We start from the raw sequence: 24,008 nt of genomic DNA, 5'->3' as shown, positions 1-24,008 counted from the left end.
TGTTGAAATCACTCAGCATCACTGTACTGTGGTCTGTCTGAGTCTCTGATTCAAGTTGTACCTGTATTATGTAATTAGGTGCACCAACATTTGGGGCTTAAATATTCACTCTATATTTTCTTTTCAGATCATTCCTACCTGTATGAAGTGAACTGTCTCTATTTAAAGACAATGTTATTCTTTATGAGTTAAATCCTAATAATCTACCCAAAAGCATTCTAGAATGAATAGGTAAATTTAGCCAGCTTACAAAATAATAGCACTCAAGGTCAACATATAAAAGTCAATTGTACTTCTATTTGTTAGCAATAAACAATTGAACAATGAAAACTGAAACACTGCTAAGAGAAAGAAGGCAAATGAGTAAGTATATAACATGTCTATAGATTGGAAGGTTCAATATGATTATGTCTGTTTTCTCTAAATTGTCCTATAGATTCAAGCAAACCCACCGAAAATTGCCAAGGACTTTTTATGTAGAAACTGATGAGATGATTACAATATTAACATGAAAAATGCAAGGGTCTGCAAGAGTCAAAATAATGTTGAAAAAATAGAAAAGTTGGAAGATTTATATCATTTTCTTTCGGGACTTTACTGTAGTTAGAAGAGCTCACTATTGGCACAAGAATAGACATCTATCACAGTGTACAAAATGGTGCTGCAACAACTGGGTAAACATGCAAACAATAAACTCAACTACTAAGTCACACCATTCACAAAAATTAACCCGACATCAGAGCATAGATGGTCATAGAGAAGGGCACATCACTTCTATGATATTCTTTTTAAAATGCTTGACCTCAATTGAATCATGAGAGAAAAATCAGTCCTACATTGAAGTACATTCTACAAAGTGACTGCTTAAGTTCTTTGAAAATGTTTGGATTATGAAAGACAAAGAAAGACTGGAAGAGACTAAGGAGACATTGTAACTAAATTCAATGTGAGGTCCTAAGTTTGATCCTCGAGTAGAGAAAGGGCATTATTAAAATAACTGATGATATTCAAATAGTCTGCAGTTTAGTTTTTAAAAGACCCAATAGGCTTAAAGATTAAAATCATTTTTTAAATATTTTTCTAGTTGTAGATAGTCACAATACATTTATTTTGTTTATTTATTTTTATGTGGTGCTGAGGATCGAACCCAGTTCCTCACATGTGCAAGGCAAGTGCTCTACTGCTGAGCCACAAACCCAGCCCCAAAGATTAAAATTATTAAACTTCTGAAAGAAATAGGCAAATAGTTTAATGTCCTTGGGTCAGACAAAAATTTCCTAAGGCAAACAAAAAAGGCACAGACCATAAAAAAAAATCATGAATTGGATGTCATCAAATACCCTTAAATGACAGAATTCAAAAAATAAAATGGCAATCCCACATACTGGTTGACAATATTTATAAAACATATATCAGATGAATTCCTTCAACTCAATATTTTTTTTAAAAACCAAAGACTTGAACACTTCACAAAAGAAGATATTCAATAGCCAATGAGTGTGTGAAAAATATACATAACATCATTAACTATTAGGGAAATATAAATTTAGATCACTGTTATCGAACACTAACCACATGCCTATTACAATGGCTAAAATTGATAAGACTGCAATAGCAAGTGTTGACAGAGATGTGAAACAACTAGAACACTCATACATTTTGGTAGGTTTCAAATGTTATAACCACTCTGGAAAATAGTTTGGCATTTCTTGTAAAGTTAAATGAATACTTTCATAACACCCAGAAATCCTCATTCTACATATTTACTCAAGAGAAATAAAAGCATGCCTACAATTCTTATTGACAAACAAGAATTTTTATAGCCCTTCAAAACAATGGGCAATAATGCAAAGATCTACAAATAATAATAATAGGTAAAGGAAACTCTTCTTGAAGATTAAAAATCAAATAATACCAAAACATGCAAAAGCATCAATAAATCTCAAAAATATTATGCTGAACAAAAGAAACCAGACATAAAAGACTACATGCTTTATGATTCAATTTATATGAAGCTCAAAATAAGCACCACTAATTTATAGTACTAGAAATCCATGGTCTCCTCATAGGGGTGGCAAGGGATGATTAAATGAAGGGGAAATAATTTTATTTAATAGAAATGCTCTTTCTCTTGATTGAGGTATTGGTTATACAGATGTATGCATCTTTCAAAACTTACATAAAATTTGTACAACTCAGGATGGTTGATATAGCTCTGTGGTAGAGCACTTGCCTAGCATGCATGAAGCCCTGGGTTCAATCCCTTGTACCATGGGGTGGTGCAGGGGGTGGGGGTGTGAGACTGGTACATCTCACATAATGTAATATTTACTTCCTAGAGAAAGAATTGTCTAAAAGACAAAGAAACATAAACAATTTCAAAAATTGGGGAAGCAAGGACTCGTCACCGGTCAATAGTGGTAACACCAGGATAGATAGTGGATTAAACTCATGAGTGGATATTAGAATTTTTGTTATGGAGTCTGGCTTAGATACTATGCTTGAAGAGTAATTTCTACATTGCTTGCTTAGATACTATGCTTGAAGAGTAATTTCTACATTGCTTGGAAATTCTTCTCCCACCAAAGATCAAGTAGGACAACATGGCGGCGGGCAGAGAGGCAGCACTTTCAATACCCCCTCAGGGATGGGGTCCTAAAGACGCATAGATAACGCTTAGATTCTACCAACGGAGAATCTCCTAGCAAAATTCCACTGAAGAGAGACCGGCCGGGATCTACTAGGTTTTTTTGAAGTGACAGTTTGCCCCAGACGAGGGAATCCCTGCCAGGAGACAAGACGCAGAGGTCCAGATCCCCAGAGGTCCAGATCCGCCAGCCGCTGTCCACGCGCCACGGGAAGCGGCTGCCCGCCCGCCCACTCGCAGCCAACGTGACTAGGTCCCGCTAGCCTCCGAGAAGCAGCTTGGCAGGAAGAGGTCTTTAGCCAAGCCTTTATCGAGCCGGGAGCTGAGGCCAACCAGGGATGGACCAGTCCCACCCCTCCCTTCGGACACTCCGGCAAGGAGCCTGGGGCCCGCCATAGCAGAGAGGTGACGTCATCGGTGTCCAGCCAACAGAATTCCTTCTCAGCAGAATCCACTTTAGCAGGTGTATGACTCCCGCCCCATCCAGATACAGGCATCTCTCTGGGGGCGTGTCTGTGGGGAAGCAGAGGGGATCCCCGACCCCCCATATCACCAGCGGCGACTCCCAAGGTCTTAGTCGCCAGTTTACCACAGCACTGGGGCTTAAATGGGATGCGGGGTGGGGCTGCAAGTGTAACTAGATCTTTGGGGAACCGCTTCCAGTGAACAGGACCTGGCTGGCCAGCTGACAGGAGGAAGGGGGGAAGGGCCGGAGAGGTGAAACGGCTCTGGACTGACAAGACTGAGAGACTCCCAGGAGACGCCTTACAGGGATTGCTATTGGCAGGTAGAGGGCAGAGGCTCTGCTCGGAGGGCACAGCTCCGCCTACTGGAAGAGAAGAAAATGGATCTCTAAGACTTCAATTTTTTTTTTCTGCTTCTCTCTCTGTTTCTCTCTCCCCTTTTCCTTCCTTCTTTCTTTCCCATTTCAAGTCTTATTGTTCTTTTCATTCTCCTCTAATCTATCTATCTCTCTCTCCTTCTTTCTTTTTAAGAGCACCTTCATTCCCCTACCCCCCAACTTTCATCCCAAGCATTACGTCTTCCATTACGTGTAATTGTCTAAATGCAAATAGGTGAATGTCTCCAGGCTGTCTATAGGGCTCCTAAATACCTAGCTACTACCAACACCCTGATCCAATCGCCTGTTAGTATCCCCCCTCAGGAGAGCAATCTTCTAAAGTAGCCAAGACATACTAACCCTCATACCATCATAGCACCTAACCTAAACAAAAAGTCCTTAGAACAAACAACAAATCACTATATGCATTCAGAACCCGGAAGCCTTTTATGAATTGAATGAATCAGCTTTAAAGTACAATAAAGCCCAACATTTCTAGGCATAATCTCCCACCACAAAGGAGAGACAACAGAGATATACAAAGCCAAAACAAATGTATAGGAGAAATCAGTTACACAGCAGTCAAACAGAGCTGGAAAGTAACGTGAACAACATGAAAAAACAAGGGAAAAAAGAATTACAAACAATGCAGGACAACTTAAATCTACAGGAAGACCTAGAAGCATCAGAAACATGGACAAGGAAAGAAATCAAGGCATACCTAACTCAGATGGAATGAAATATTAGAGAAGACATGAGACAGCAAATCCAAGCAATGAAAGAATATTTTGAAAATGAATTGAACAAACAAATTCAAACTGCAAAGAACGAGCTTTACCAGGAGATAGAGATTTAAAAAAAAAAAACAAACAGTAATCCTAGAAATGCAGGAATCCATAAACCAGATTAAAAACTCTAACGAGAATATTACAAATAGACTAGATCAAGTAGAAGTCAGAACATCAGATAATGAAGACAAAGTTTATCAACTTGAAAAGAATATAGTCAACACAGAAAGGATGCTTAACTCTCACGAGCAATCTATCCAAGAGATATGGGATCTCATAAAAAAAACAAATTTGAGAGTCATTGGGATAGAAGAAGGCACAGAGGTTCAAACCAAAGGAATGGACAACTTATTAAATGAAATAATCCTAGAAAACTTCCCAGAGATGAAAGATGGAATGGATTGCCAAATCCTGGAAGCCTACAGGACCCCAAACATCCAAAACCATAATAGACCAACTCCAAGACATATAATTATGAAGATAGCCAACGTACAGAACAAGGAGAGAATATTAAAAGCTACGAGAGAAAGGAGGCAGATTACATTCAGGGGTAAACCAATTAGGTTAACGACTGATTTTTCATCACAGACTTTGAAAGCGAGAAGATCCTGGAACAACGTATTTCAAACGCTGAAAAATAATGGATTCCAACCAAGAATACTGTATCCAGCAAAATTAAGCTTCATATTTGACAATGAAATTAAAATATTTCACGATAAACAAAAGCTAAAAGAATTTGCAGCCAGAAAACCAGCACTGCAAAGCATTTTGAGCAAAATACTACAAGAAGAGGAATTGAAAAATAGCGCCCAAAACTAACAGTGGGAGGTATCTCAGTAAAGGGGGAGAAAAATAAGCAAAGAGGAAAAATTAGCCAAACTAAAATAAATAAATAAATAAACATGACTGGAAGTACAAACCATATTTCAATTGTAACCTTAAATGTTAATGGCTTAAATTCACCAATCAAGAGACATAGGCTGGGAACCTGGATTAAAAAAACAAACCCAACAATATGCTGCCTTCAGGAGACTCATATGATAGGAAAAGACATACACAGGCTGAAGGTGAAAGGTTGGGAAAAATCATACCACTCACATGGCCCTCGAAAGCAAGCAGGAGTGGCCATACTCATATTGAATAAAATCAACTTCAAACCTAAGTTAATCTAAAGGGATAAAGAAGGACACTATATACTGTTAAAAGGAACCATCCACCAACAAGACATAACAATTATCAATTTGTATGCACCAAACAATGGTGCTGCAACGTTCATAAAACAAACTCTCCTCAAGTTCAAGAGTCAAATAGACCACAACGCAATAATTATGGGTAACTTCAACACACCGCTCTCGCCATTGGACAGATCCTCTAGACAAAAGCTGAACAAAGAAACTATAAAACTCAATAACGCAATCAATAACCTAGACTTAACTGACATATATAGAATATATCAACCATCATCAAGTGCATACACGTTCTTCTCAGCAGCACATGGATCCTACTCAAAGATAGACCATATATTATGCCATAGGGCGACTCTCAGTAAATATAAAGGTGTGGAGATAATACCATACACCATATCTGACCATAATGGAATGAAACAGGAAATCAATGATAAAAGAAGGAAGGAAAAATCCTTCATCACCTGGAAAATGAACAATATGTTACTGAATGATCAATGGGTTACAGAAAACATAAAGGAGGAAATAAAAAAATTCTTAGAGATAAACGACAATACAGACACAACATACCGGAATCTATGGGACACAATGAAAGCAGTTTTAAGAGGGAAATTCATTTCCTGGAGTTCATTCCTCAAAAAAAGAAAAAACCAACAAATAAATGAACTCACACTACATCTTAAAATCCTAGAAAAGGAAGAGCAAAACAACAGCAAATGTAGTAGAAGACAAAAAATAATTAAAATCAGAGCAGAAATCAACGAAACTGAAACAAAAAAAAAAACATTGAAAAAATTGATAAAACTAAAAGTTGGTTCTTTGAAAAAATAAATAAGATCGACAGACCCTTAGCCATGCTAACGAAGAGAAGAAAAGAGAGAACTCAAATTACTAACATACAGGATGAAAAAGGCAATATCACAACAGACACTACAGAAATACAGAAGATAATTAGAAAGTATTTTGAATCCCTATATTCCAATAAAATAGAAGATAGCGAAGATATCGATAAATTTCTTAAGTCATATGATCTGGCCAGATTGAGTCAGGAAGACACACACAATTTAAACAGACCAATAACAAAGGAAGAAATACAAGAGGCCATCAAAAGACTACCAACCAAGAAAATCCCTGGGCCGGATGGGTATACAGCGGAGTTTTACAAAACCTTCAAAGAAGAATTAATACCAATACTTTTCAAGCTGTTTCAAGAAATAGAAAAAGAAGGAGCGCTTCCAAATTCATTCTGAGACCAACATCACCCTGATCCCAAAACCAGACAAAGACACTTCAAAGAAAGAAAACTACAGACCAATATCTCTAATGAACTTAGATGCAAAAATTCTCAATAAAATCCTGGCGAATCAAATACAAAAGCATATCAAAAAAATTGTGCACCATGATCAAGTAGGATTCATCCCTGGGATGCAAGGCTGGTTCAATATACGAAATCAATAAATGTTATTCACCATATCAATAGACTTAAAGATAAGAACCATATGATCATCTCGATAGATGCAGAAAAAGCATTCGACAAAGTACAGCATCCCTTTATGTTCAAAACACTAGAAAAACTAGGGATAACAGGAACTTACCTCAACATTGTAAAAGCTATATATGCTAAGCCTCAGGCTAGCATCATTCTAAATGGAGAAAAACTGAAGGCATTCCCTCTAAAATCTGGAACTAGACAGAGATGCCCTCTTTCATCACTTCTATTCAATTTAGTTCTTGAAATACTAGCCAAAGCAATTAGACAGACAAAAGAAATTAAAGGCATAAAAATAGGAAAAGAAGAACTTAAATTATCACTATTTGCGGATGATATGATAATATATCTAACAGACCCAAAAGGGTCTACAAAGAAACTGCTAGAGGTAATAAATGAATTCAGCAAAGTGGCAGGATATAAAATCAACACGCATAAATCAAAGGCATTCCTGTATATCAGCAACAAAACTTCTGAAATGGAAATGAGGAAAACCACTCCATTCACAATATCCTCAAAAAAAAATAAAATACTTGGGAATCAACCTAACAAAAGAGGTGAAAGATTTATACAATGAAAACTACAGAACCCTAAAGAGAGAAGAAGAAGAAGATCTTAGAAGATGGAAAAATGTACCCTGTTCATGGATAGGCAGAACCAACATCATCAAAATGGCGATATTACCCAAAGTTCTCTACAGGTTTAATGCAATGCCAATCAAAATCCCAATGGCATTTCTTGTAGAAATAGATAAAGCAATCATGAAATTCATATGGAAAAACAAAAGACCCAGAATAGCAAAAGCAATTCTAAGCAGGAAGTGTGAATCTGGAGGTATATCAATACCAGACTTCAAACTGTACCTACAGAGCAATAGTAACAAAAACAGCATGGTACTGGTACCAAAACAGGCAGGTGGACCAATGGTACAGAATAGAGGACACAGAGACCAATCCACAAAATTACAACTTTCTTATATTTGATAAAGGGGCTAAAAGCATGCAATGGAGGAAGGATAGCATCTTCAACAAATGGTGCTGGGAAAACTGGAAATCCATATGCAACAAAATGAAGCTAAACCCCTTTCTCTCGCCATGCACAAAAGTTAACTCAAAATGGATCAAGAGCTTGATATCAAATCAGAGACTCTGCGCCTGATAGAAGAAAAAGTTGGCTCCGATCTACATATTGTGGGGTCGGGCTCCAAATTCCTTAATAGGACGCCCATAGCCCAAGAGTTAATAACAAGAATAAACAAATGGGACTTACTTAAACTAAAAAGTTTTTTCTCAGCAAGAGAAACAATAAGAGAAGTAAATAGGGAGCCAACATCCTGGGAACATATCTTACTCCTCACACTTCAGATAGAGCCCTAATTTCCAGAATATACAAAGAACTCAAAAAATTAAACAATAAGATAACAAACAACCCAATCAACAAATGAGCCAAGGACCTGAACAGACACTTCTCAGAGGAGGACATACAATCAACCAATAAGTACATGAAAAAATGCTCACCATCTCTAGCAGTCAGAGAAATGCAAATCAAAACCACCCTAAGATACCATCTCACTCCAGTAAGATTGGCAGCCATTATGAAGTTAAACAACAATAAGTGCTGGCGAGGATGTGGGGAAAAGGGTACACTTGTACATTGCTGGTGGGACTGCAAACTGGTGCAGCCAATATGGAAAGCAGTATGAGATTCCTGGGAAAGCTGGGAATGGAACCACCATTTGACCCAGCTATCACCCTTCTCAGACTATTCCCTGAGGACCTTAAAAGATCGTACTATAGGGATACTGCCACATCAGTGATCACAGCAGCACAATTCACAATAGCTAGACTGTGGAACCAACATAGATGCCCTTCAATAGATGAATGGATTAAAAAATGGGGCATTTATACACAATGGAGTATTACACAGCACTAAAAAATGACAAAATCATGGAATTTGCAGGGAAATGGATGGCATTAGAGCCGATTATGCCAAGTGAAGCTAGCCAATCCTTAAAAAATAAATGCCAAATGTCTTCTTTGATTTAAGGATAGCAACTAATAACTGAGCAGGGAGGAAGCGCATGAGGAAAAGATTAACATAAAACAGAGGCGAGTGGTGGGAGGGAAAAGGAGAGAGAAGGGAAATTGCATGGAAATGGAAGGAAACCCTCAATGTTATATGAAATCACATAGAAGAGGTTGTGAGGGGAAGGGGGGGAAAACAAGGGAGAGAACTGAACAACAACAGATTAGGTAGAGAGGGAAGATGGGAGGGGAGGGGAGGGGAGGGGGGGATAGTAGGGGATAGGAAAGGCAGCAGAATACAACAGTCACTAATATGGCATTATGTAAAAAAGTGAATGTGTAACTGATGTGATTCTGCAATTTGTATTTGGGGTAAAAATGGGAGTTCATAACCCACTTGAATCAAATGAATGAAAGATGATATGTCATGAGCTTTGTAATGTTTTGAACAACCAATAAAAAAAAAAAAGAAAACAATTTCAAAAAATAAAAAGAAACAAAATTCAAACTATAAACTAATTACAAAAGATACTAAAATATAAAAAAAAATTAAAAGGATGGAAGTAAAAGATTGGGAAATGATGTAATATTCTAACCAAAATACAAAATGATGTCGGTGTCCCAGCCCATGCCCTTTATAGAGCTAGCATACCTGCTACCAACTCACACTTCCACCTTTGGTTTTGGCCAAACAGTAACTTCTTTGGCCCGTAGGCTATGCATGCCAGCCAGATGGTATCAACTCTTTCAACTCATGTTCCTGAGCATTCCTGTGGGAACACGCTGAAGTTGTGCTCCAGCCCAGACATTCTAGCTCCCCCCCCCCCTGTCCTGCTTCTCTCACTTGCTTTCTCCCACGAGCACGACTTGTACACATCCTGTGTATAGAATCCCTGTCTCTGCTCTCAGGAAACCCAACCTAACACAAACTGTAATATCCCATTCATGGACTTTTAGGCAAAAAAAAAAAAAAATGCTTACTTCTCATAAAGAGGGACACTCCATAATTTTTTAATAAAGGTTCAATTTACCAGGAAGCTTTAAAAATATTAAATTTGTATGCATCCAATAATATAGTCTCAAAATATTTAAGGAAAATATTATCAGGGCTATAAGGAGGCATGGCATATCAACCCATCTATCTCAATAATTGATAAAATAAGCAGAACAAAAAAAAATCAGTAAAGTTATAGAAGATTTAAACGACATATTAAGATGGTCTTTTAGTTTATACTCTTTCTTCACTCCAGGCATTCTGAGCACTAACTTTGTTTCAGACAGACTGGAGTCCTACAGAACATGTTTCACATCTTCTTTTGTCGGTTAGTTTTGTATATGTTCTGCCAATAGGAGGTTCTGACTAGAGATTATAAAGCAGAAGAAAGAAGCCCTTTTTTTCCCCCTACCCTCTGCCCCAACCTCTGTTTCTGATGGAAAATTCAGCAACCATTCCCCTGGGCTCCTGGTTCCTCCTGAGGCAGTGAGGTTGGGGGTGGGGTTGTAGAGGTATTTCTACTCTGGCAGCCTCAGGTGACTGTTCTCATAGGTCTGGCTCCAACAACTGCAGTGAACGCACCAGTAGCCTCAGTGGCACAGCTCTGAGCTCTGGCTCTAGAATGGCAGCAACAGAATTGGTCGACTTCAGGTTGCTGAGCCCCCACAATATGTGTCATTGTGCAGGGGACTGGTTTGAGCAAGACAGCAGTAATGGTTCTCATAGCAGCAGAAGATGCTCTAGCACCCTCACCTATACAGGAACCCTGAAATCTGAGGAAAGCCACTTTAGCTTTTTCTCTGGAAGGGGATGCTAATTACTTCCTACAATTACTAAGCTCCTTTTGCTCTTCTGGCATTTCTAATAAATTTAAACCAATCTCCTATATTAAATTCCATCTGTTTGAAATACCTTGAATGGTTCTCATTTCCTTGGAGCTATGTACTTGCCTGGGTGTCCACTTTCCTACTTGAGATGCCTTCAGTAGTTCATGTTGGGAATAACAGACAGAAGAAACTCATTGCTGCTTTGGCGATACTTTGAATTCTAGTTTTCTTCTCCAATCAGCCTTGCTTTCATTTACATTTTAAAGTTCTAACATATCAGTTTCAAGTATTCTGTCCAGATTTCACTGCTGTGTCCAGTAGAAGGGACAAGAGACAGTGTCCCCTCCATCTTACCTGAAACTAGAACTCTGGCTCCTTCCACCTTACCGTTCCCCACCTTCATTGTTCCAAATAATTGCCAACATTCCGTCTGTATGTCTATAATCCATCCAGCAAGAAGGAGAAAGAGACAAGGAAGTCACCCTTTCACTTTGAGGTAGTTCATAGAAATCTCACATAACCCATACCTATTATCTTATCAGACAAAAGATCTCAACAAACGTCAGAGAAGGTTTTATTCTATCATCTGGTCACTTGCCCATTTAAAAGATGGTTTACTACTAAGGAAGAAAGACTTAGCATGTGGGAATAGGTAGAAACCTCTCTCATAAAATTGCTAGTTTTCCCTCTTCACAGTTTCTTGCTCTAATTCTCACCTCTGAAAAATATCCAAAGAGTTGGGGATGTAGCCCAGCAGTAGAACATCTGCCTAACATGATGCAGCCCTAGGAACACTCCCCAGCAACACACACACACACACACACACACACACACACGCATAAAATCCAAGATGTGTCTAGAACTGAAATTAGCCAGTTTAAATATGTTATAGAATATAAGAGATTACTGTAGAATAATCCTGGCTGTCTGCATTTTCCACTCGTACCCCTGCAGTACCTTGTAAGGGACCTGAGGGCAGCTGAGCTATGTGGATCAGTCTAGGGCTATTTTTGCCACTCTCCCACTGATCTGCATAGGCCTCGCTCCACCATAGAGCTCTGGATTCCACCTGGGACTGATAGGAGGAGCATGGCAGGGCCTAGGCCTTTACTCTTTCCCTTATGTCTCTCTGAAGTCTCGAGCTCTGATTTTCTACCTTTTGAGTAATTGGCCAGCTTTTTGGCCATCTGCTGGCTCTGAGGAGACTTGGGAAGAATATGGCAATACTCTAATTTTTTTCCAATGATAGGAAGAAATAGTTTATAAAAGAAGAATGATTTAAAACCAAAGGCAAAAAAGGAGATCTTCATGAGAAAGATTAACCTACTGATTTGGACAGAATTGCCCCTAAAAGATTTATATTTTCACCTTTGGCATTCACTTGGTGTGTGTGTGTGTTTCCCTCTTTTTTCTATCCAATACACATCGACTCCTTCAGGAAAATCAGAAATGACTCAGTCTGTAGACAGTTAATGTATATTATAGTTAGAAGTGTAATTTCTTAAAGTTAGGTCCCGGGCTAGTTTTGGCCTCCTTCAATGAGCAGAAGAAAGAAGCCCTTTTCTTAAGAGTAAACCACTGCTAACTCTACCTGACTAGTTGCCTCTGACACACCCATCCTCACACTTTCCTCCACTCCCCATAATCTGGAGCTGTTCTGTAAGTTCTATGTTACTCTTTACATTGCATTTATGTCAACCTTCCCCCCTAGACTTAGCTGGAATCTTTTGGAGGGCAGGGAGCTTGCATGTCCTTGCCCAAAGATGAGACAACTTCATCCTAGAGGGTAAAGCTTTCCCCAGAGATATCCAGGAAGGAGAACCACATTTCCTGTGAAGGTAGATTTGGCCCAATGGCCCAACCTAGAATTTCTGAAATTAAGTTTTAAAAATCCCTAGAGCAACATTTCACAGCCGTGGTGGTGCCTGTGGCTGATATTGTTATATCAGGAACTTTGCAGGTGGGATGCAGGTATTAGTGATTTTTAAAGTTCCTGGGCAGTACTGGGGGGGGGGTTGGTAGAAAACCCTCTAGTAGAATTAGAAAATCTGTATGTTTGCATATACATAAGATTTTTTTTAAAAGAACTTAACCTTTATTTTTGTTTGTTTGTTTTAATGTGGTACTGAGGATCAAACCCATTGCCTCACCCATGTTAGGCAAGCACTCTACCACTAAGCTACAACCCCAGCCCTACATAAGTTTTGTTTTATAAATCTTAGTGATGTAAAGGATTTGTATGCATGATTTTTTTAAGAGAGAGGGAGAGAGAGAGAGATAATTTTTTAATATTTATTTTTTAGTTTTCGGTGGACACAACATCTTTATTTTATTTTTATGTGGTGCTGAGGATCAAACCCAGCGCCCCGTGCATGCCAGGCGAGTGCATTACCACTTGAGCCACATCCCCAGCCCTTGTGTGTATGATTTACTATAAAAATAAAACCATACTATAAATTTCAGATAGTCAGTTATTTGCTAAATGCTTTTATTGCATTTTACTGAATTCACATCTGTAGTTAACATTTGATTGCAATTATAGTTTAGTTATTAATATGAATTGATGTTTTGGTATTTGTGTTAATGAAGAAATAAAAGTAAAAGTCACAAAAGCATCTCAGATGTTTACTTGATTGTCAATAACAGGAGTAACTCTCTGCTGAACCAGATAATAATTTTGAATGCTGGAAGACTATTTTCTCATCATTTTGTGCTTCATAATGTGATGGTACAGAGAAGACATATTTTTAAGTTTAATGTGTGTTATTAACATTTTACCCATAACTTTCTTAAGTCTAAACATCAACAAGATGATAAGCAAAGCTTTCGTGGTGGTACTTGCCAATTTCCATGGTATAAATATTCCTATCATGGTAAAAGTTTATCGAACAATGTGACTCTTGCACAGAAGAGATGAACAGTTTTTTGCCATTATATAGTACTGTGCATAGACAGATATTTATTATACCATAAGTGGTAATTATCTCATATATATATATATGTGTGTGTGTGTGTGTGTGTGTGTGTGTGTGTGTGTGTGTGTATCTCCATCCATTGTGGTGGACTGCTCACTCAGTCTCAAAGAGGCTGTGCTTCATGATCTTTCTATAGAATGGGATGAGACCTGCTCTGTCTGTTTCTCAGGGTTGCAGAAAGCCTCTACATAAATAGTCCATTTGCAAATGATCAAATGATTTGGTTCACAGCTTTATATCTTTAAGGCTCCATGACTACTTGTGAGTCTCTACAACATTATTGAGGCGGTAGAATCATTCCATAATTAAATGTGGGCTTTGTAAATTTCTTCCCATTTTATCTTTTGCCATGACATATTTAATAGGTCCCAAATTGAAAGTGATTTGTGTTGTTTCTAATCTTTTGCTCTTAAAAACAACACTGAAGTGTCTTCAGAGATAGAGCTTTGTTTATATGCCAGTGTATGTGTATGTATATATGTCTGTATGTCTGTATGCACCTGAGAGAGAAAATCCTAGAGCAGAATTCCTGGGCAAAACATAATGTACATTTAAACTTCCCATAGATATTGCTGAGCTGTCCTTCAAAGAGGCTGCCCTTGTTTACATGTCCCCAGTGACTGTATTACTCATTCTCTGCATTCCTCTTATTGTAACATCTGTAAAATTTTACAACCCATTCATACCCTTTTAAATTCACTTGCATTAATTTTTTGGCAACCTGCCAGTTCATACCTTTTGCCTATTACTCCTTTGCCTTATTGGAATTTTTTTCACAGGTTTGTAATAACATTTTAGCTTTGGTCAAAGTTGGCCTTTGATTAATAAAGGGAAAAAATGTGCTCTGTGGAGTCAGACAAGGGTTGAAATCCAAAATCTTTCAATTATTAACACTTAAGAAATAATAAGCATTGGTTAAGGGAATATAGCTACATTCTTTTGAGCAAATTACACAAAGTCTCAGAGGTTCAGTTGCCTCTTTTGTAAAATGGGGATGATTAAAACTGTCGGGATTTTTGTGAGCATTAAATAATATCTAAATGACTTGATAAATATTGAGAAACTGTAACAACAATACTCACTACCTCTCCAAGCCTCCCAGTCTACAGCGAGTTTCCAGTGCCAGCCACTGTTTCCATAGCAGCTTCCCCCAGGATCCAGAAACAAACCAGACCTTTTGCTTCTGACTTGTCACCTGGGGATCAGATCAGCCACGGCCTCAGTCCTCCTCCAGGGCTGCCTGGGGAATTTCTGGCCCCAGATGAATGTTCTCTGGCTGGTCCATCTCCCTGCAGCCTTGAGACACGCTTCAACAACCCATTTCCTCATAATTTTTTACTCGCAATGCAAGAGGGTTCTGCTTGTTAATTGCTGAGGCTCTTTGGTTTAAATTAATCTAGTTAATAGCTGAGACCACGGTTCGCTTCATCAATCTTGTTTATGCTGTGGCTCTAAGTACATGTGTATTTAAAATGTCAGGCTTCCTTTGGTTTACAGCCACTGTTTTTCTTCCTTGACCCCTAAAGTTCCTTTGGCTTGGAGGGGGGTGTTTTCTGCATATTTGCTCTGGTTATGTGCTGCCCCTCCTCACTCTCACAGTAACTGCCAGCCAGAGCCCGTAAAAGACCTGGCATTTCCCTGAACTCAAGATTGCAGTGGAATCTCCCTCACCCACTACAAGATGACCCCTGGGGGATAATGGACTCTATAGGAATCCCGCAAGGTGACAGCCTCATCCACTCTGAGGCCTTGCCTGAGAGATCATTTCCTTACTTGCAGTCAGTCTGCCCTCTATGACCTCAGCCTAGGAGTCCCAGGTTTTCCCAGAGTTTTCCAACAGCAACAACAACACCTCTTACAAAACGGTATTTCCCAACAATTTCTAATAAAAAGAACTGCCTGCAGTATTTTAAAAAAGCTAAGTTTGTTTTTAAAAATATAGTGTGTATGTATGTATATATATACATATATATATATACACATATGTATATATGCACACATGCATATATGTATATTTACACAAGAATATATATACAAGAATCATCTGAAATATATATTTATAAATATATATGATATATAAGTATATAGCTATAGCTATATCTATATCTATCTATCTATCTATATATCAGATGATTCTTGTGGTAAATGAAAACACTTTTCTATTAAACTACCCATATTTGAAAGCTGTTAATCCTACTTAAACTTTGCTTTTTTCCACAATTAGATATTCCTTGTTTCTGTAATTAACTCTTCTAAAACATGGCATCCAGACCTTCCAACGTGATAGTTCTCCAATGCAAACAGACCCCATGGAGTTTGCTATTGAAATATGACACTCATATGTGAAAACCACCTTCACTATTTATTCATTAAGGTCTTCATCCTTTTAACAAAGTGCGGATGAGTATACATTATTGACATTGGGTAAGGTGTTAAAATAAACAAGGAACAAGACAATCACGATTCAGGCAGAGAGAGAGGAGGGGGAAAGGAAAGAAGGCCAAGGGAAAAAGAAAGGAGGAGAGGAAAGAAGGAAAAAAAGGAAAGATGAAGAGAGGGAAGAGAGGGAAGGAAAGAAAAAGAGAAAAAAAAAAACCAGCATGCATTAAGTGCTAAGAAAAAAGCAAGCAAAGACCGGAACAGGCTGGTCAAAAAAGAGGTATCTGAAAATGTGCTATTTAAGCTCAGATCTAAAGGATGAGAAGGAAGTAATATTTTATGCTGGGGATAAGGGAGAGGGCAAATGAAGTATTTGAAGGACAGAGATTTAAGTAGATAAGAAACTGGCATTTCCCAAGAATCTCAAGAATGTCAATGTAGCTGGAGCTTGGAGCACATGACCGAGACCTAAGCAGAGACTGGCAAGATAAACAGAAACTAGGTCATCACATGAGACTCAGTCACTCTAAAAATTAACTTTGAGCTGGGTGTGATGTCACACACCTCTAATTCCAGAAGCTCAAGAGGCTGAGGCAGGAGGATCGCAAGTTTCAAAGCCAGCCTCAGTGAATCAAATGTATGAAAGATGATATGTCATGAGCTTTGTAATGTTTTGAACAACCAATAAAAAAAAAAAAGCCAGCCTCAGCAACTTAGCAAGGCCCTAAGCAACTGAGTGAGCCCCTGTCTCAAAAGAAAAAAAGAAAAAGGGCTGAAATGTGGCTTAGTGGCTAAGCATTTCTAGGTTTAATCCCCAGTACCAAAAAAAAAAGAAAAACAAAGAATTTTGATTTTATTCAATATGAAGTATAAAGCCTCTAGAGTGTCAAGAGCCATATGTGAGCTACGTGTGGACTACACCAGCACTGTAGCCTTTGAATAGGAACATCTGCTGTTTGGGAACTTCCCATGACAGTCCCACAGGGTAAAAATCGCCCAAACACATGTGAATTTCTATTCAGCTCTGCCTGGTCCCAGACAGCACCGGAGATGGGGTGACCTGCCAGTTGTACAGCCTCTCAGAGATGGGTGTGACTGCCAAGATGCCAATCAACCTGCTGACTGCAAGACATCACAAGCAAGACTCCACCCCGAAACCTTATCCCTGCCTTTCCTGTACCCCCTTAAATAAACCATGAGAGCCAATTTTTATTCCTGTGTGGGCTGGGCCTATCAGGCACTCTCCTTTAAAACTTCAATTCTGATTCTTTGTCTTTGGTTCTTCACTAATTATCTGACTTATTTTCTCTGGTGGCTTACACCCTCCTGGGCAGGAAGAAGCCCCCCCCCCCCCCCCCCCCCCCCCCCCGGGAGGCACAGGCAGCCTCCAGGTACCAGAGGATTTTAAGGTGGGCATGGCAGGATCTGGTTTTATTGTAAGGTCAGTTTTCAGAACTTCTGATATAAGCACAGTTATGCAAATCAGTCTTTTCCCTTCTCCTGGGGATTACACAGAAACAATAAAGAGAAGTGGGGGTGGGGACACAAACTCGATTTTTGCTCTACTGGGAGGTAAATAGAATTCACAGTCTTCAAAATATGCTAAAAGATGCCCCCAAAGCAGTTAACATAGGGCAGAAAGTAAAGACAAGAAATACAGAGATTTTTACAAGAGTTCAGAGGTGTCAGATCTAAGAAAGTGGCACAAAGTTCTCCTGCAAGTGAAGGGCTCCCCAAAGTATGAAACTCTGTCACTTACTTACAACACAAGTATGGAAATGGGGAAAGGGAGGGCTGATGACAGATGACCTCCTGGATCTAGCTTGGGCCAGAGAAATAGTGAAAATAGACCACACTAAAAATCCCCCATTCTAGGCCTATTTTCAGAAAGCAATCTGCCTGTGAGGCTGTTGATCCTAAAGAGCACTTGGATTTTAAAGACTAGAAAGTTCCTTGCTGTTCCACTTCCAAAGAATCGCCCTCAAACAGTTTCCACGAAAAATGCATCTCAATCGACAATGAGTAATAATTAGGAAATGGATACGATATGGATATAAAAATACAATATGGAAAAAAAAAACATTAAAAAAACAGTAAAACCAACAGGTAAAATCAATACCAGAAAAATATGTTGTCACATCAAACAGATAGAAATCATGAACAACATTTTTGCTAAATTTTAAAAATGAGGTAGGATAGAAAAGAAAGAAAAGATGGTGTTGTAGTTTGAATCTAGAATGTCCTCTCAAAGCTCATGTCTTACAGCATGGTCCCCAATGCCCCAAATGCCAGAGCTGGGATTTATAAGCTCATTGGATCATGAGGGCTCAAACTCCACAAGTGGATTAATCCATCAGGCAGTCCATTCAGCCATCAATTAATGCACTCACTGATAACCATATGGACTACTGGGAGGTAGACCTAGTAGGAGGAAGTAGGTCATGAGGCGGGCTCTGGGAGGGTTGACCTTTTCTCTGGTCCTCTTTTTCTGCTCCTTGGCTGCCATGAGCTGACATGTTCTCCTCTGCCATTCCCTTCCTCCATGATGTTTCTGCCTTGGGGCCAGCTGACCATGGACAGAACCTCTGAAAGCATGAGCCAAAATAAAATTCTCCCTCTTGAAGTTGTTATTGTAAGATATTTTTGATCATAGAAAAAGCTGAGTGACACAGTAGGTAAAAAAAGTAGACAATAGGGGAAAAAATTAAGAGATCACAGCTTTAAATCTGAAAGCCCCGTGATCAGAGTATTTGCACCTTTAAGCTCTGCCCTGTCCTTCTTCCTGGCCAGTCATTCCCAAATTCTTAGAAATTGTGAAGTCCTATAGTCAGTGTAAGTTCACTCACCAGTGAAAATTGCCTTATTTTGATTAAAGCTTAAATGCACTGATACCGTATATAATGTATTGTCAGATTAGATAAAGCAAAGGGAGATATATTTTTTTAAAAATCCATAATATAGGCACATTTTAAATATTATCCAGATAAGAGACAAAGGCGACCTGAAGATCCTAGAGGAAGACCAGACCACCATCAATGTCGCCATCCCTAATCAGAGAACTGAGTTCACCAGGCCCCATGTCCTTCCCACGTACCTGCCAGTGCCCACCCCTCACAAAGTTTCCTCTAAAAGAAAGACCGAGACCCTGAAGCAGTTCCTGCCCTTAAGACTCCACATTCTGCTCTGAGAATGTGCATCTTTCACTTTCTAATAAAGCTCTTCTCTTTGCTAAAACCTGATGCACCCCTAAATTCTTTTCTGGGGATGCATCAAGAGCCTGGATGTTCCAAGTTCAGGTCTCCTCTGCCTCAGGGGACACCTCCTCAGAACCCCTCACCATGACAAAATGACCCCGTGAGGTACGTGCTCCTACAAAGGAAAAGCCACAGAGCAAAATTACAAAACAATCAAGGAAGGAATGGCAAGGCTTCAGGAAGAGGCAAAATCTGAACTGGTAAAACTCAGGAAAACACCAGAAGGAAAACTCTGGAAGTAATACAGGGAACATAGGCATTTCAGAAAAATAAAGGACACCAAAGACAGAAATTTAAAAAAATAAAAATAAAACCAAACAGAAACAAAGGAATAAAAAGGATTTGACAAAATGGTGATAGAGAACAGAGGAAGGAAACTCAAACACTTTCCATTGGAAGAATGAAGAAAACCAAGATGAAAAACAGAAGAACATTCAAAGATAAAATTGAAGAAGTTGTTCCTGAATTATCTTAAATTTATGTATTGACATGACACACCTCGTGTCCAGGAAAGTGCTATAGGAGGGAATATTAAATGTATTGTTCCCAGTGATGTACAGACAAAGAATGGGAGAGAAAGAATGGGACAGGTGTTGGGAGGTAGATTAAGTTCTCAGTTGGCCTTAACTGTAGAAGTGAGAGCTGAATGTATTATTTATTTGTTTGTTTGTTTGTTTAATTTTTGGTACAGGGAATTGAACTCAGGGGTGCTTTACCACACAGCTACATTCCCAGCACTTTTTATTTTTTATTTTGAGGCACAGTCTCACTAAGTTGCTTAGGGCCTCACTAAATCATTGAGGGTGACCTTGAACTTGCAGTCCTCCTGCCTCAGCCTCTCAAGAAATATCAGTATAAGCAAATATAACAGTTCAAAACAGATGTAAGATATTGACAAAAGTCAAGTGATGGGAAACAAGGGAAGAGGTAGTAAAAGGAAGCCACATTTTTAAAAAAATGAACAGATATTTAAAAATGAAGGAATAAGGACATTAAATGGAATTACAATTATAAATTATTTTTAGATTCTTTTTCCTAAATATCATGAGTACTGCAGAGAGGACCATGGCAAAGAAAAAAAGGGCATATCATAAAAAGACTCCTTTACAGGAAACAACATAGATCAAAATAACAAAACTGAAGCCAAATGAATCTGTCAGATTAGTAATATAAATGACTTAATTTCCTTATTAAAATAAAAATGATTTTCTATTTGGAACACAAAGCAAAACCTACCTCTACGCAGGACACACAAAATATGCAACTGAAAGATAAAATTTACACAGCAAAGTTGGCCGTGGAAGTTTGTGCTGAGGTACGCTGTGCAAACAAAGCAGAGGTTAAAGTCATCTTAAACACAAGGTAAGCTAGAATTTAGGCCAAAAAGCATTAAGTGAAGTAAAGAATAAATAAGATATGGCATACTTAAATATTTAATAAGGTGCATCTAAATTGAGATACATCAAACTGTATACCCTAAAAATTAAAAATGTGTCTTCCTTCCAAGGACCTAAGGGACTGTCACCATATATTAAGTCCACAAAGAAAATACCAACAAAGTCCAAATAGGAGAAATGGTACAGACAACATTTTCCATTCAAAGTCAATAAAATTAGAAATTAAAAACAATGGGATTTCCATAGAAAAATTCTCTCAAATCATCAAAGAACAGAATTCTTTATTCTTTTTTATAGATGCATTATAGTTGTGCATAATGGTGGGATTTGTTGTTACAGAATTTGTTGTTAAAGAATGAACAGATATTTAAAAGTGAACGAGTGAGGACATTAAATGGAATTAATTTGTACGTAAGCACGATGTAATATAATTTGGCCACTATCATTCCCCAGCACTTTCCCCCTTCCTGCTCCTGTCCCTTTTCTCTTCTCTACTGATCTCCCTTTGATTTTCATAAGACCCCTCCAACACCTTTCTTTTCTTTCTTCCTCTCTAGCTTCTGCATATGAGAGAAAACATATGACCCTTGACCTTCTGAGTTTGACTTGTTTCGCTTAACATGATGGTCTCTACTTTCATCCATTTCTCTGCAAATGATTTCATTTTTCTTTATGGCTGAATAAAACTCTATTGTGTATATATACCGTATTTTTTTTATTCATTCATCTGTTGACAGACACTTAGGCTTGTTCCGGAGTTTGGCTATTGTGAATTGTGCTGCTATAAAGATGGGTATGCATGTGTCACCTTAATATGCTGCCTTTAATCCATTAGGATAAATACCAAGGAGTGGTATAGCTGGGTCATATGGTGGTTCTATGCCTACTCTTTTGAGGAACCTCCATACTGATCTCCGTAGTGGTTGTACTAATTTACAGTCCCACCAACGGTGTAAAAGTAAAGATCATAATTCTAATGCAAACTGTTTCAGAGCGTGGGAAAAAAAAGGAGGAAAATGTTCAAATTCTTCTTATGAAACTAGTATAACAATGATCACGGAATCTATCAAAGCTTGTATTAAGCCAACTATAGATCAATAGGACATATAATTATCAACTTTAAACTCAACAGACTAGTTAGCACTAAAGCATCATGACCGAGTAGAGTTTATTCCTTGACTGCCCAGGTGATTTCACCCACATTAGGAAAACAATATAATTTATCATAGTGATAGCTCTAGAAAAAAAGAAAATCACATAATCATGCTCATAGGTGCTGAAGTGGCATTTGACACAAATCAATAAACTAATCTTTATACAAAACAGTAAAGTAGGAACCAGTGGATACTTCTCAACATGACGTATCTGTTTTATTCCTGAAATAAAGTTAAATAGGGCACCCTAGGAGACAGTATCACTAAAGTTGAGAAAAAGTAAGCACACTACCACTGCTATGATTCAATAGTATCCTGGAGTGACTAGCCAAGACAGGAGAGAGGGAGAAACTTTATAAAAGATTAAAGAGGAGAAGGCAAAACTATATTTATTTGAAGATATTACTCTATATCTCTAAAAACCCAAGGAAAATCGATAGAAAATTCACTGTTAACAAGAAGAATCCAGTACCTGAGTTGAATACAGCATAACTACCCAAAATCCATAGTTTCCACATATATAAATTACAATATAATGGAATTTTAAAAAATTTAAGTAGCAACAAACAAAAAAAGGATAAAATATCTAGCAGCAATCTGAGTGAAAAGTGTGTAAGGATATACGAAGAAAAGATTTAAACCCTGCTGAGGGATCCAGAGAAGACTTGAAACAAGCGAGTCTGTGAGCAGCTCCTACTGCAGGCCAGGTGACGGGCGCGCATCACCACTGAGAGTGTTAGGGCCTTCTCTTCCCGTGATCCGCACCCGCCTCTGTCATACCTTGTTTAGTGACCTCTTTGGGGATTGTTCAGGGTGCTTCAGTGGTCAAGTGGAGAAGGGAGACTCCCTTTTCTAGACAGGATGTGACTGAAGACCCCAAAGCAGAGGGCCGAGCCGGGCTTCATCAGCCCTACCCGACAGAGGAGAATAATCAGGGAGGAACCCGTCACCTGTGCCAGGCTTCCACAAAGAAGGCAAGAGAAGAAGGGGAACCCAAGGAGGACCAGCAAGATGGAGGCCAGGACAGGCTGGATTCAGGAGCCACTCTGGGCCTCCGTGTGGGCTCTGAGCAATGGGAGTAACAAGAGGGCCTCCACGTGAGACTGTTGGGGGCACTCAGAAGCACAAGCATCAAAGTGCTCAGAGCAGTACCCGGGTCAGGTAGGCACTGGGAGGTCTTTACAGATACTCCTGGACTCACACGCAGCCACCTCCCAGTCAACCCGTCAGGAACTGAAAATATCTATCTACGCCTCGCCTGCTGAACTTTGGCTGAGCAACATGGCACACGCAGGGCATCCGGGTTTCCCCTTGTGATCTGGGAGCTGTGCTCCTCCCACAGACCGTTAGTTCAGGAAAAGGTCCAAATTCCAAATTCAAAGTACAGTTTCAAGTGAATGCATAGCACATTCACACCACTGTGAAGTCGAAACATCAGGGCGTCTGTAGCTCAGAAAAAGCCAGGTGCTCCCACCCCACCACACCTCACCTCACGCACAGGTAGATGAGCTGGAACCAGTTGGTTCTGGTCTCTTCCACTCAGCATGGGCCCCAAGAAAACACATTCAGTTTCTCTGGCATGTGAGAGGCACCCAAATCCCCAGTGTTCCTCATATGGCCGCAGGAGACATAGGACATGGCTCATGTCCAGGGCTCTGGAAGGCAGCCCCAAAGCCAGCCGGAAGAGATGATAATCCACTGACGACCCATGAGGCTCCTGGTGCTTTCCGCCCCAACTTCCTACACCTGCAGTTTAGAATAACAGTGGCCCCAACTTGGAACTTGGGTTTTCTTTTGTTTTTTTGGTGCTGGGCCTTCACCACTGAGCCACACCCCCCACGTCATCTACCTCTCTGACATGGCCACTGGAATTCACCTAATGGGCATCTCAAAAACAAAGCAGCCAAAACAGAACCTTCATCTGCATCCTTCCCACACCTGTTTCTACCACGGCATTCCCCTGCATGGTAGATGGTGTTCTTTTATTGTTGTTTTTGTTTTTTGGTACCAGGGATTAAACCCAGGGGCACTTGGCCACTGAGCCGCATCCCCAGC

This window comes from Spermophilus citellus (genome assembly GCF_964194105.1).
Source record: "Spermophilus citellus genome assembly, chromosome: 4".
In the NCBI taxonomy this organism is placed as follows: Eukaryota; Metazoa; Chordata; class Mammalia; order Rodentia; family Sciuridae; genus Spermophilus; species Spermophilus citellus.
Note: the sequence above shows the minus strand (reverse complement) of the source record.